This window comes from Lepisosteus oculatus, unplaced genomic scaffold (assembly GCF_040954835.1).
Source record: "Lepisosteus oculatus isolate fLepOcu1 unplaced genomic scaffold, fLepOcu1.hap2 HAP2_SCAFFOLD_82, whole genome shotgun sequence".
Lineage (NCBI taxonomy): Eukaryota > Metazoa > Chordata > Actinopteri > Semionotiformes > Lepisosteidae > Lepisosteus > Lepisosteus oculatus.
The window spans coordinates 497,501-510,736 of NW_027168383.1; positions in this window are offsets into that span (position 1 = coordinate 497,501).

Here is a 13,236-nt window from a genome sequence, read left to right on the forward strand (position 1 = left end):
ATTCTCTGTTGTGTATCTCTTTGTTTGGTGCACAATTTATATTAATAAATGTATCTAGTGTATTGAACCCCTGTGTGTGCGTTGTTAGTTGTTCTGACGATTGATTTTCTAAAAGCCCCAACTAACAACCTCGTGATTACTGCTACAATAAATAATTGTCTCAGTAAACCCATCAAACCATTACATTTAATGGCGTCCCTGGGTGGGCGAGTTTAGAATGAAATGAGAATCAGTCGCACAGAATAACTGATGTTGCTGTGAGTTCAAGTTCAGCACAGCACCGCGGCTTCTATACACGAATACCGGGTGTGCTGATAACTGCGTAAAGAAATCCCCCTGTTTTCTAGCGTTTAGTGTAACGTGTGCTGATTGGAAATCCATCTGCTCAGGTGTCTAGATTCCATACTGTATTTTGGAAAAAGAAAAAAAAAAGTAATACTCTTAAAGTTTCTCTGACGTGTAGCGGTGAGGCTTATTAATAGAAAGAATTAAGTGTTCTGAGCCTTCCCAAATGAGGCCCCATTTCTCTGTTCATCTCTGTGGTGCAGCCACAGAGAAACTATTCATGCAAGATGTTTTCTTTTGATAAGGACAGCTCCCAAAGGGGGATGCACTTAGCTAAGCCTGGCTATCATGATCAATGGTCATCCATTGGCACCTATCTGTCTAGGGAGTGCCAGTTGGACATCTGGACTGCATTACTAAGTGTCAGGAGTAAGTGACTCATATCTCACCTTGATCAACCAATCAGGGACTGGTAGGGCCGAGTAACCCACATGGGACTCTGATGCCCATGGAACTTTCAGCCAATCAATGAGCTGAAGTTCCTCCAGGTAAAAACAGGCAACACAGAGAGCCTGGAGATTCAGATTCAGAAGGGAAGATTCAACAAGATTCAGATTCAGATTCAGATTCAACAATTCTAAAGGGAATTCAAAGGAGAATCCCAAGGGCAGGACATTCTCGCAGCGCGCCTCCTGACCATCCTGAGACTCAGCCCGGACAACCATGGAACGGCCAGTATGTCCGAGTGCCAGAACCTTCCTTTGTTCTAAGAGTCTAGAGTGGAGGTTGCCAGAGAGTAACCAGCAGCAGGCCTTGTGAACAGGTCGGAACTGTGGACAGCTGAATCACTATTCAGAACTAGCTCTTCATCAGGAACGAACCGGTCCTCTTCCTGACTTGCTGGGACCCACAGTCATCTTTTCTCCTGTGCACAAACTTTGCTAGTTAAAGCCAACAGTGAGCATCAGCAGCGCACCGTCGCAAGCCGCACAGCACAGCCTGGCACGGAGCCAGAGAGCGCGGATTGGACAGCAACAGCCTGCAACTGTTTCTTTGAGTCCGCAGGAGATCTGAATCCCCAAAGATTGGATGAGTATTCAACTTCAATGCATTACAGCTCGAGAATTCAATTGTTATCCCAACCAGTTGATATCAATTTAATTCCTAAGAGTTATGTACTTGTTTTGAGTATCTAATGTAGAAGTTGTAACCAAGTTCATTTATGAAACGGTCTTAATGAATGATATACTGAACGTATGTCCTCTTGATATGTGTAACACTTTGTAACTGATTGAATATATACCTTTTGTATTCTGATAACCCTCTCGATAAGATCTGTTAGGTTTATATGCATATTCTATGTATTAATAAATGTATGCTCGTGTATTAGTACCTGTGTGTGTGCGTTGTTTGAGTTATATCGCATGGTTGGATTCTAAAGCCATCAAAAGAATCAACTTTGTGATTTACTGCTACAATTAATAATTGTCTCAGTAAATGCCCAAACCCTGCAGAACTGGTGCCTTCAGAGAGCCACTATGATTACATATTTGGCGTCCCTGAACCGGTTTTCCCTACATTATTTGGCGTCCCTGAACGGCTATGAATCACTACACATTTGGCGTCCCTGGCACGGGCGTGGCAAGACTGAAATGAGTCAACCAAGCGGAATAATTCATATAAAACGCCGCGGGTTTCATACACGACAATACAGTGTGCTGAAAGCCAAAAGAAAAAGTTCCCCTTGCTCTTTAAGCAGTGCTTGATTGTTTTGTGATCTTTTGCGATCTACCGGGTTGATTGCATACTTGATCTTGTGGTTTTCTGTGGTAAAACTGTGATTTCGTACTTAAAAGTAATACTCTTTAAGTTTAACGATGGTTGCTAAAAGGTCTGAATTCGAGTCGCTATTAAGCACTCTCTCTAGCAGCGACAGGTCTGACCACGATCTCTTCCATATCTCCGTCAGCGGAGAAGCTAGTAGAATAAATCTCCATTCTCTGAGAGAGCTAGCGAAGGACATAGAGAGATTTGACCCCGCAGTGTCAGAGAATAATATCGAGAGTTATATTCAGGACCTCAGGTATAACCTGCAGTACCTGCCAAACGCCACAGAACAGGAGAAAGTGTTTCTGGTCAGGAAAACTACCAGCAGAGCTGTACATGAGTGGATGGCTAGGCAGATGAAAGAAGTCTGTAATGACTTTGAGCAGCTTTGTCAAGCACTTATCGAAGAATACAGTGCGTTTATTGACCCGTCTGCTGCGATAGCCGCCGCTCTTAACATTAAGCACGAGAGAGCAGAGTCCCCTCGTGAATATTACGAGAGACTTAGACGAACTTATTTTGCAGGGCGAAATGATGAGGGTTGCGAAGAGAACACACATTTCAAGGGTTTATTCATTGCGAATCTCCACCCGTCAGTCAGAAAAATGATCTTAATGCATACAGATGCACAGACCATGAAAATGACTGATATTAAGAGATTCGTGCAGAAAGCCTGGGAGTATGATGTCCAAAGTCGCTCTGAGCAAAAAGCTGCTAAAGCGACTGTGTTCGCCGTCAGAGCCAGCAGGGTTAATTCCCCCCTGCTCGAAGGAGCACAGGCTCCTGAGCTGGCTAAGCCCCGTTCCAAAGGCACACAGGACCGCACCCAGCGTCCTAAGTGCCATGAGAACACCGGGGGAGGGAAAGGGCTAGAAAAGGCTGAACAAAAAGCCGCCCGCCTGGCCAGGCTTGAACAAGCTTTATTAGGACAGGGACAACCGCTCCCCAAGGCTGCCGGAAGCGTGAATGAGCTGATACTCTCCACTGGAGGAGGCGGAGACCCGCCCCCTCTCCCTCCCTCAGTCTATTTGATTGAGCGGAAGGGTTCCTGCCTGGATGAATTCAGCCACTCCCAAGTGAGTGCTGACTCCACCCCTGAAGTCACAGAGCAGGCAGTAAAACACAGAGGAAAAGCAGGAAGCTTTTACCTCAAGGCTGCCATGGGAGATGTCTTACACAGTGAGACACTGATTGACACTGAGGTTGAGAGGTGTTTGATGTCACACGGCAAGCTCAAACGGGTAGAAAAAGAAAAGGGCATGCGACTCAGAGAGGAACCTTTGGTGGATCACCAGAAAGGCAAAGTGTGGAAACAGGTCAAGGCTCCTAAGCCTTCTGTACAGAAGAAAAGGGGGGCCAAGAGGCAGACTGTGCTCACACAGTGCCCACCGAACACAGAAGCCTATGTGGAGATTCCTTCTGTTCCCTCTGGACAAGAAATACAAATATTTTCTTGTTCCCCGAATATACAGGGAAGTCGTGTCCCGGCCGAGGTCCCAACAGCCTCCCTGCCACAGGAGCGGTGCTCCAAGCAGCCGCCTGATCCACCAGGTAAAGCACACCCCTTTTACATCCCTAAAGAGGAGCAGATCTCCCCACCTGGCGATGAAAAGGAGCTTTCCCTGTGTACCCTGGCACCCAAGAGGGGTCAGGACCACCACCCTGCAGTGGTGGAAGGGATCCAGATGGCAGGAGAGCAGGTTGGTGATGTAGCCCTCACCCTTAGCCCTGAGAGGTCCTCTATTAGTGAGGATCTGCTTGAGCAGCTGTCACAGGGCCACCGCCAGGTGCCCCTGGTGCAACATTCACAGGTTAGACAGGAGGTCCAGCTGGACTCTGAGACTACTGCGCTGTGGACACACCTGATCCCAGATGCCGATTCCCTCTGCTTTGACCCAGGGAACCTGCAGTCAGGTAACATTATTTCTCACAACTACCAGGTAGTGAGTGAGACTGACCTGATTGTTCCTGCCTCAACGGCAGGGTTTCCAACACACCCAGTCCAACAGAAGGGACAGGGAATGAAAGCCGAGCCGGTTTTCTTACAGCCACCAGCTCAGTCTGTCAGTCTGAGTCTGATCAACAGTGGTTCAGCCAGACTGGAGCTGGATGGTCAAGTCACCCGCCTGCCAGTGCAGGACATCGCAAAGAGGGGTGTCAGAATCCCCGCCTGCACTGACATGGGCCTGGTGAGTGATAGTAAGTTCAAGGACAGTGAACTAGCTATCCCAGTGCTGGGGCAGCTCCCTGAACCCCTAGCGAGGGAAAGGGGGAGCGAGCAGGTGTCCTACACCCACGCCCAGCGAACGATTGTAAACATGCCGATAGAGGGATTCCTCAATCAGGAAGTGTGCAGGGTGGACCTGAACAGTGAGAATGGGGTAACAATCCCAGATCACTCAGGTGCTCCAGATGACCACTCAGCCGAGGGTCAGGCATGCTCCACCGCTGCACCGCCCCCTGCAGGGTTCCTAGAGCACAGGCATGAACAAATCGAAAAAGCAAATGTCCTGGAAAAGGAGGAGCAGCATCAGCAGCTGCATCAGATCTCCACAGATTTCCAGGATGTTGGTGCCCAAGATGCCACATGGCATACTGAGAAAGACACCATGTACACGCTGCGCCAGCTTAGAAAGGCAACAGTCACTCAGAAGGAGATGACTGGGATCAGCCACCCGAAAAGACTTTTGGGAGGACTGATTGCTGCCGCCACTGTTGCACGTTTGCTATTTCTGGTAGGTTTGTGTGCTACTGGCACTCTCCCCCTGACTGCCCCAAGAAGGCAGGTGTCAGAGATGCCAGAGGGTAGTGACAGACTGTATCGACAGCAGCAAAAGTTGGAAAGCTTAGGGAAAACCCTACAGGCAACTTCCTATGCAACAGGGTTAAACCTTATTCCCCAAACAGTGGACATGATTGTTGGTGTTATACAGTGGGTTTATGCTTGTGTGCAACAGGCCAGAATGTTGACACAAGACCTGTTAAGGGAGCTTAGTGCCACTGTAGCCAGTCTAGCCATGGCACAAATCCCAACCCACTTGATTCCACTCTTCTCAGTAGAGGAGTATGTGACATTAACCCCATCGCTCATAGCTCACCCAGAAGGCAATCCAAGATTGAATTCAGTTCCAAATCTTGAGATGGGTATGGCTACCAAAGCTATCCATTGGCTGAGTCTAAATGATTCACCAATGAAGGGTGTAAAGCTACTGACGAGCAGAGGGATGTTAATGAACCCCACGAAGAGCAGGTGGGAAGTAAATGGCTGGTAAGCACACCACATTTAACTGACACTATGACTTGTGACAGGCATGATACAGCTACCGCAATGCAGCTACCTAATCAAACAGTTTTCCTGCAAGTTCCCAAGGAGGCCATAGTACAGCTTGGACTTAACACTGTACGGTCTGGAACCAGACAATATAAGACCAAACTTGAGGTCGTGGATGCCTTCAGGTGCCACACTATTGAATTGGATAGAAATCCAAGAAACAGTAAGTCCTGAAGAGGTACAGGTAGTTGAGTTTGCTTTAATGGAACAAACCTCCAAACCACCCTAGCAGATACCCAACACAGGTGTTGTGGTTTATCGGGGGGGCTGGGAACAGGAACCGTTGTTATTGTAACACTACTGCCAGGTAGCTGGATCATGACTGACAGTGTACTCTGAATGATGTACTCTCACATCAAGATGTACTCTGGGTAGCATGAATGAGTCAAAGGTAGCATGTCAAAAGAAAGGAAGTGACTTCTCCCCAAATATCTACTACAGAGGTATCAGATATTGACAGTGAACTTCCTGATGTGTACTCCTAGACTTAGATAATGTCTCCTACCGTGTTTATACATACTCCAGATGTTATTCATCCTGTTTGTATCCAATGCTGGTTCCGGTATGAATTCTCGAGGAGTAATGTAGACATTTAAGATTAATGTTCTAATGGCAAGGGACATCACTTAACTCTGTTTTGTTTTGAAGGCAACAATGCCTCGGGACCTCGTGGCCTTCAAAAAGGGGGGATATGTAGCGGTGAGGCTTATTAATAGAAAGAATTAAGTGTTCTGAGCCTTCCCAAATGAGGCCCCATTTCTCTGTTCATCTCTGTGGTGCAGCCACAGAGAAACTATTCATGCAAGATGTTTTCTTTTGATAAGGACAGCTCCCAAAGGGGGATGCACTTAGCTAAGCCTGGCTATCATGATCAATGGTCATCCATTGGCGCCTATCTGTCTAGGGAGTGCCAGTTGGACATCTGGACTGCATTACTAAGTGTCAGGAGTAAGTGACTCATATCTCACCTTGATCAACCAATCAGGGACTGGTAGGGCCGAGTAACCCACATGGGACTCTGATGCCCATGGAACTTTCAGCCAATCAATGAGCTGAAGTTCCTCCAGGTAAAAACAGGCAACACAGAGAGCCTGGAGATTCAGATTCAGAAGGGAAGATTCAACAAGATTCAGATTCAGATTCAGATTCAACAATTCTAAAGGGAATTCAAAGGAGAATCCCAAGGGCAGGACATTCTCGCAGCGCGCCTCCTGACCATCCTGAGACTCAGCCCGGACAACCATGGAACGGCCAGTATGTCCGAGTGCCAGAACCTTCCTTTGTTCTAAGAGTCTAGAGTGGAGGTTGCCAGAGAGTAACCAGCAGCAGGCCTTGTGAATAGGTCGGAACTGTGGACAGCTGAATCACTATTCAGAACTAGCTCTTCATCAGGAACGAACCGGTCCTCTTCCTGACTTGCTGGGACCCACAGTCATCTTTTCTCCTGTGCACAAACTTTGCTAGTTAAAGCCAACAGTGAGCATCAGCAGCGCACCGTCGCAAGCCGCACAGCACAGCCTGGCACGGAGCCAGAGAGCGCGGATTGGACAGCAACAGCCTGCAACTGTTTCTTTGAGTCCGCAGGAGATCTGAATCCCCAAAGATTGGATGAGTATTCAACTTCAATGCATTACAGCTCGAGAATTCAATTGTTATCCCAACCAGTTGATATCAATTTAATTCCTAAGAGTTATGTACTTGTTTTGAGTATCTAATGTAGAAGTTGTAACCAAGTTCATTTATGAAACGGTCTTAATGAATGATATACTGAACGTATGTCCTCTTGATATGTGTAACACTTTGTAACTGATTGAATATATACCTTTTGTATTCTGATAACCCTCTCGATAAGATCTGTTAGGTTTATATGCATATTCTATGTATTAATAAATGTATCCTCGTGTATTAGTACCTGTGTGTGTGCGTTGTTTGAGTTATATCGCATGGTTGGATTCTAAAGCCATCAAAAGAATCAACTTTGTGATTTATTGCTACAATTAATAATTGTCTCAGTAAATGCCCAAACCCTGCAGAACTGGTGCCTTCAGAGAGCCACTATGATTACATATTTGGCGTCCCTGAACCGGTTTTCCCTACAGACGTAATGACAATGGCTGCTAAAATGTCTGAAGTGGAGTCGCTTATAAGTACTATTTCTAGCGACGACAATCCTGGTTACTGGAGTGGTATCGAAAAGTTGAACTTTGATGATATTGAGAAGCTGCAAGTAGATTTAGTAGCTAAGGTAGCGAACCAGCTTAACACAGGAGGGTCTGTGAAAGCAGTTCTGGTCCTATCGAGTTTCACCTTAAATCTAGCTAAACAGCTGGAACTGTCTTTGTCCGAGCTGACAAAGTTTCAAAAGCTTCAGGGAACGCTAGAAAGATATAAGGCGGAGCGAGTTGAGTTGTTGGATATAATCAGAGAAAAGAGAGTGAAAAATGAGGAAAGTGAAGACTGACTCAGGGAAGTTTTAGGTAAATTAGATGACTTGTCTGCTAGAGAAACTGCGGCTGAGGTAGCTAGGAGAGACCTGGAAGCGAGCTTGAAAGAAAAAGAAAAAGAAATTGAGAGTTTAAATGAGCTCAGCCAGGAAAGGCAAAAGGAGTCAGATGCTGCCGTACTGGAAGCAAAATAGACTAGATCCCACTTGCATGCCAGCCCACCTAGCAGCCCGGAGCGCTCACACAGCGCGCCGGGAGGAGGTTTCTCCCGGCCAGGGTCTGTGGTCGGATCGGCATGGGGGAGATCGCCGAGTCCTGCGCGAAACGCAAGGGCGAGTCAGTTCAGGCATAGACCCCCTGCTCCTGATCACGGCCGTCTCCCTGCCCGCGGAGAAACCGTAAAAATTAACCTCCACTCCCTGAGGCAGTTAGCCAAAGATGTAGAAAGGTTTGACCCGTCAGTGTCAGGGAATAATGTGGAGACCTACATCGATGAGCTGAGATATACTTTGCAGTTTATGCCCGAAGCGTCCGAACAGGAAAAGGCTATGTTAGTAAGGAAAACTACCAGCCGAGCGGTCCACGAGTGGATGTCTAGACAAGGACCGGAGGTCTGTAATAGCTTTGAGGAGCTGTGTCAGGCAATGTTCGGAGAATTTTCGGCTTTTATCGATCCCATAGCTGCCGTGGCCGCTGTGCACCATATTAAGCACGAAAAAGCTGAAGCCCCTCGCGACTATTATCAGAGGCTTAGGCGCACTTATTTTGCTGGGCGGAATGAAGAGGGTTGCGAAGAGAACGTGAATTTCAAAGGTTTATTCATTGCTAATCTGCATCCCTCAGTCAGGAAAATGATTGTGATGCACACTGATGCAAAAGCGATGAAAATGTCTGACATTAGAAGGTTGGCTCAAAAAGCCTGGGGAGCTGAAGTCTCTGCTTCCTCAGAGCAAAAACCTGCTAAAACGGCCGTGTTCGCCACTAAAGCCAGCAGGGTTGACGACTCGCCTCAGCTCGAGGCAGCTGAGGTTCCTGAGCTCGCTAAGCCCCGTCGCAAAATAGGCAGGCAGGACCGCACTAAGCGTCAGAGCCGCCGTGAGCGCTACGGGGAAGGCAAGGGCTCAGGCAGAGCCTATCATAAGACTGGACGAAGGGAGTCAACTGCAGCCCGCCTGGCCAGGCTTGAACAAGCCCTGCCTGAGAGATCAGGACAGGGTAAACCTTCCGCACCGAATGCCGGAAGTGTGAATGAGCTTAGGGGGACCACGCCCCTTCTCACTGGAGGAGGCGGGGATCCGTCCCAAGCCCCTCCCTCAGTCTATCTGATTGGGTGGGAGGGTTCCTGCCTGGAAGAAGGCTGTGACTCTGAGTTGGGCGCTGACCCACAATCCTACAATTCTTAGGGAATCTCAGCCAGAAAGGCAAAGCAAGGCGTATTTATATCAAGGTTTCTCTTGAAAACGTCTTAGATAGAGAAGCACTGATTGACACTGGGGCTGAAATTAGTTTGATGTCAGCCGATCTACTCAGCGAGCTCAAACGAGTAGCGAAAGGAAAAGGCATCAGACTTAAGGTAGAACCGTGTAAGATAGATATTTCCAGCTATACCCAGGATCATGCCAGGATCACACACCGAGTGTGGGTGGCACTTAGGTTCGGGCCAATGAACGTGGTGCATCCTGTTTACATCTCTAGGTTTAAAACAGAGCCACTACTCATTGGCCAAGACCTGCTTGACAGGCTGGAGCCTCTGGTGGACTGCCAGCGTGGAAAATTGTGGGCTCAGGTCAAAAACCCTAAGCCTGTTGCACAGCAAAAAGGGGGATTCAGTGGTTATGCTGTGATCACACAGTGCCCACTGAACACTATAGCTGAGTTGGAGGTTCCTCCTGGTTCCTCTGGACGAGAATAAATGTCTCTTCTTGCTTTCCAAAACTACAGGGAAGTCCTGCCCAGGCCAGCACTCCCACGGTCTCCCAACTACAGGAGCAGTGCTCCAAGCAGCTGCTTGACCCGCCAGGTAAAGCACACCCCCTTTTCATCCCTGAAGAAGAGTGGATCTCCCTGTCCGGTAATGAATGGGAGTCCTTTCTGTGCACCCTGGTACCTCAGGGGGTCCAGGACTACCACCCCATGGTGGTGGGAGGGGGTCCAGGTGGCAGAAGTGCAGGTTGATGATGTAATTCTTAGCCTCAGCTCTGAGAAGTCCATAATCAGTGAAGGTCTGTTCGAGGACCTGTCGCGAAGCTGTCAGGTGACCCTGGTGACGCAGTCACAGGTTCTGTGGTGGGCACCCCCATCTCATAAGTCCATTTGGAGCAAAGGAAGCTGTGTAGCTTCCATCTCCATCGGAAAAAGGAAGTTTGCTCACTACTTCCTATTGGAAGTACCTATTGGTTCGACTGGGCGCCCAGCTGGACACAGTAAACAGTGTGCTGTGGACACGGGTGGACCCAGATGCCCACTCTCTAAGCGGTGACCCCGAGAACATTCGGTCAGGTCAGACGATTCCTCAGGCCTGCCAGGTAGTAAACGAATCGGACCTGATCGTTCCTGCGTCAACAGCAGGGTTTCCAGTACGCCTTGTCCTAAAGAAGGGACAGAGAATGGACGCTGAGATGGTTTTCTTCCAACCATCAGCTCAGTTTATCAGACTGAACCTAGCAGTCTGTTGTACCCCCAGACTGGAACGGAATGGCCGAGCCACCTGCCTGTTGGTGCAGAACATAGCAAAACAAGATGTCAAAATCCCTGCTCGCACTGACATGGAACTGGTAATTGACAATGGTTTCTATGATTTCGAACTAGCCATCCCAGTACTGGGGCAGCTCCCTGGTCCCTTGGCCAGGGAGGGGGGAACCGAGCAGGTGTACTACACCTACCCCCGGCGGATGATTGCAATTATGCCAATAGAGGGATTCTGCAACCAGGAGGTGTGCAGGGTGGACCTTAGCGATAAGGATGAGATGGTTGTGTACACAGTACACGCAGGTGTTCCGATGGACCACTCAGCCGAGAGTACGACCCGGGATACCGCCATGCCGTCAAAAGCGGGGTTCCTAGAGCAGGTACAGGAACAGGTTGGCAAGGCAGATGCCCTGGAAACGGAAAGCCAGCGTCAGCAGCTGCGTCAGAATTTCCAGGATTTCCGGGAAGTGTTTGCACGGGACGCCTATGACTGCGGGGTGACGGATTTGAACACAGTGCGCATTCCAACGGCCCCTGGCGCCCGCCCAACCTATGTCAGGCAGTATCGCATTCCCCTCACGGCATACGAGTCCATAAAGCAGACGTTGGATGCTCTACTAGAGCGTCAGATCATAAGGGAGTGTAACTCCACTTATAACTCCCCACTGTGGCCGGTGCTGAAACCCAATGGTAAATGGCGTCTGACCATTGACTACCGGCAGCTGAATAAACAGGTTCCTTTGTCACGATGGCCAATGATCTACCTAGATCAGGAGTTATTCAAGGTGACAACAGCGAAATATTTCACCACAGTGGATGTGGCCAATGGGTTCTGGACCCTTAAGGTAGAACCAACAGACCAGTACAAACTGGCCTTTTCCTTTGGAAACAGGCAGTTCACCTGGAATCGATGCCCCTTTGGGTATTCCAACTCCCCAGCGGAGTTCAACATATTTCTGCACAAAGCCATGAGTCATGCAGCCGCCAGGGGCAACCTGGTCTATGTGGACGATATTCTGATGAGGAGTCAGACCTGGGAAGAACACATGGCCGAGATCAGGCATGTGTTGACCCAGCTCTCCTGTGCAGGGGCCAAACTGTCCCTGGCTAAGGGACAGTGGTGTAGGACCCAAGTGGAGTACGTGGGACTGTTGGTTGGAGCCCAAGGCATACAGCCACAGTCCAGCAGAGTCCAAGCTATCCAGAATATGAAGTCGCCCACTAACCTGTCTGAACTGCGCAGCTTTCTGGGAGTATGTAATTATTCCCAGCAGTTCATTGAGGATTACGCTGAAATAGCAAGGCCCCTCCACAAGCTGTTGCAGAAAGACGTGCCCTTTGAGTGGGGGCCTTCCCCAGAACAGGCTGTGATGGAGCTGAAGCGCAGACTCGGTAGTGCGCCGAGCTTGGCCTACCCTGACAAAAATAAGGTCTTCTACCTTGAAGCAGGGTTCTCAGAGCACTGCCTTGGGGCTGCTCTGAGTCAGGAATATAACCAAGAGCGAAGGGTGGTGGCATATGCCAGTCGAGCCCTGAGCCCAGTGGAGCAAAAGTTCTTGGACTGCGAGAAGGCCCTGTTGTCTACGGTCTGGTCGGTAGAACACTTCCGTAGTTATGTTGGGGGACAAAAGATCATCATCGAAACCTGCCACCAACCTGTGACATTCCTGCATAGCCAGAGACTGAAAGCGGGCAGGGTGTCAAATAGCAGGATTGTGGCATGAATGATGGCCCTACAAGGCTATGAGATAGAGGTACGTTATGCACAGAGCAAGAAAATGTACCTGGGACAGGGCCTGGCTTTGGGCCAAGTGTGTCACGGCTGTGACACTGACATGGAAGCTCCAGAAACAATTCCCGCTGCTGAGCTACCGAACAATCATCGGTACTACGATGAGAACGTGGGCCAGGGCTTACCCATGGCCTATGTTGACGGTTGCTCTTTTCGCCACGAACAGCAGGTGCTAGCAGGGGTAGGAGTAGTCTGGCAAGACAATACTCCCTGTGGGCCGACCCGCTATAAGCTAGGACCAAAGACTAGTCAGTATGCGGAAGTAGCTGGGGTGCTGATCACCCTCCAGCAGGCCCTGACACATGGCCTTAAACAGTTTGTCATCTGTAGTGACTCGAACTACGCCCGACATAGCTTCGTGTCTCACGTTCCGTATTGGAAGGGTAACGGCATGAAAAATGCCCGGGGCAAGGAAGTAAAGAACAAAGAGTTGTTCCTGGCCAGTGACAAGCTCACGACCGAGGCTGGAATGATGGTTTACTGGAGGAAGGTGAAGGGACACTCCCAGGTGAAGGGACCCGACAAAGACGGGAATGATGAGGCCGACCGGTTGGCCAAATCTGGTGCCTTAGAGGGTGAACCCTGGCAGTTCCAGCAGGAATGGCTACCCCCAGAATTCGTGGCTGAGGTCAAGGCGGTCACCCGAAGCAGGGCTAGACAGGATGTCGGAGCTGACCCTCAATCTGTAGTGCTTGGGTCACAGGGTTTTAACACCGATCTTGCGGAAATGCAGAAACAGGACCCAGCAATTGGGCAAATGTATCAGCATATCGCTGACCCAGTGCGTCAACCTCTTTCGGAGCAGGTGCTGAGCCAGTCTCTGGAGCTGAAGGAGCTGGCAGAGGTGAAAGACAACCTAAAAATTATAA